At 36.6% G+C, this 2,299-nt stretch overlaps 1 long non-coding RNA gene across 2 annotated transcripts; it reads left to right on the top strand.

The window, feature by feature from the left end:
• Nucleotides 1-1,090, top strand: LOC149180601 (uncharacterized). 2 transcript variants are annotated; one of them, XR_016257477.1, is made up of 3 exons: nt 1-261; nt 378-569; nt 677-1,090. It is a non-coding gene; the product is annotated as an uncharacterized LOC149180601 (long non-coding RNA). The 2 variants fall into 2 exon arrangements; XR_016257476.1 differs by having other exon boundaries at nt 5-261; nt 765-1,090.
• The last annotated feature ends 1,209 nt before the right edge of the window (nt 1,091-2,299 follow it).

The raw sequence follows: 2,299 nt of genomic DNA, 5'->3' as shown, positions 1-2,299 counted from the left end.
AATGGCTCGAATTTATGGACACATTTCATGCATACCAGTTCATTAGTTAGACTATCCAGAACAATACTAGTAGGTGGAAAAGTGGAGTCCATTCGTCCCTTCATTTCCTAGGGTTTAATCAGAAGGTTCTGCTTCTTTTTCGATGGATTTAGCAATGAATCGCTTTTCTCTGGCGCACCGCCTCTTCATTTTCCTCCTGCTGCAACCCGAGCTCTGCTCTTGGATGTGGCAAAGCTTTTCCTATGGGCACACAACCTGCTTGTAAGTGTTTTCTTCACCCTTTGTGACGTTCTTCTCTACCTGTTGTTTACCCAAACAATTTTCTCCATGCTCAAGTTATTTCATGTTTTTCTCATTAAAAACCCTCGTCCCTACAGAGTTATGAAGTCTCCCTATCATTTCATCTACAAGCTCCTCGTGGTCTCCCGATTGATGGCTAAGGCATGGAAAAATTACTTGTTCTCTTGTGAAACTCCAATATATGTTTATAACCCCAAAGGTTAAAGTTCTCATTCCCCTGTCACGTTTGCGTTTTGGCACAGGCTCACTTCTACGCAAGCTGTCAATAGGTAATTAAATTATTTAGCCAAATTTCTGGGTAAATTTTCATTTTGATGTTACTAGCTGTAGTTTTAAGGAAGTTTCCTCATGATACTCTCTTTGAACGTGTTTGCAGGTAATCTCTCCTGTTCAATGACTATGTCCCTTGACTTGTATTTTCGCACTATTAATCCATCACCACTAATGGTCTTCTTGTTACACAGGGTCTTCTCCATCTTCCGTCCTATGCTTGCTTAAGCTGTCAGGTGCTATGAACTCTTCAGTAATAGTTGATTTAAGCCCTGGGTTTTCTCCAATTCAAAAGCCCTCTGAGGGTTTCGCGGCTGTAGTCTTAAATTTGGGATTTCAAGGGGCATAGAAATACTCTATTCACATTTTAACGGGGTATATGTAATGATAATACAAATTGAATTTTAATTCCCAGAACTGCTGGCCCCTCGAGGGCAGACTCATGGATGAGTTTAAATTTCCATCATGTTATAAACAAAATGTTTGGTTTTCAGTGAATACATCAATGGATAGTTTTTTTTTTTCTTTCTTATGATCCATAGTTATGTCCTGCAAATTCGTTGTTCATGGGTATATATATTTAGAAGAAATGTTTTATGGTTGGAATTCTCCTGGGTAGGCGATAATTCTGTTATGACACTATTAACTTCTGTTAATTTCTGGGTTTGCAACATACATTATTTCGAATATGTCATTTAAGCCTTTTCCAGGTTTTATACGTGTGTAAATGTTAGCAACATTGAAATCACCGGATGTTATTCCACTTATTGTTGTTATTTCTAAGATAATTGGGTCTCGGTTTCGAGCCTTGCATGGTAGACTTGTCTTATTGAATTAGAGATAAGGTACTGTCATTTTCTTGCAACATGTTGGTTGAAGTCTCCGTCTTGATCAAACTAGTGTGCTTGGTTGCGTTATTTGTATTTCAATTTATGTTGCTAGATATAAATATGTTTTGATAACTTGCAACATGCATTCTCTGTCTTCTCTAGAATTATGTGTTTATTCTAAATTTTAAATGGTTTTCCTTATTTTAAATAATTATTCCCCTACTCAATAAATACCAATATCCTACCAATATCCTTTCAGAATAGGTCTTGGTACCTCTGGGACTAGTTCTTTGGTCTTCAAGGTGAAACTATCGCCTGGATGATGGACTATCACAATAAGTCATTAAAGATTTCCATATTCTTTAAAAGATAAATGTAATCCTATAAATACTTGTATTACAACCCTTTTTCTCATAAATTCTAATCTTATTTTGTGTGAATAATTCCTCAACACAATAAACTACTTTTCTTAGAACTTTTACAAGCTCACCCAGAAAAAGAAATGTGAACTAGACTTAAATTAACCATTGTCTATCTAACCAATTGTTCTATATAAAATGCTCAGAATTTCTTGTAATACTTTAAATAAGAGAATTAAATAATGAAGATGCAAATAACTTATCTTCTTTTTTGTTCGTTTCTTCTTCTAGACTGTCCTCCCAACCACGAGTCAAGCAATAACGTCTAGACTCTCCCCCGAGACTCTCCCCGGAGCTCCCGACTCTAAATAGTTCTTCTCTTTATATTATCATGATATCTCCTCTGAAGCTCAAGACTAATCAGTCCAGTTCAGGGTTATCCCTCCAATTAGCAATTTAAGGGATTCCACTGGTCTAACTCCAGCTCAAGAACTCCCATATGCCCAACAATACTCTACGTGCTATACGTGCTATAGAGAT

Source organism: Pinus tabuliformis, chromosome 3_2 (assembly GCF_031772625.1).
Source record: "Pinus tabuliformis cultivar Carrire ecotype Pingquan chromosome 3_2, CPIR1, whole genome shotgun sequence".
Taxonomy (NCBI): Eukaryota; Viridiplantae; Streptophyta; class Pinopsida; order Pinales; family Pinaceae; genus Pinus; species Pinus tabuliformis.
Note: the sequence above shows the minus strand (reverse complement) of the source record. Positions and strands in the feature narration are given on the sequence as shown.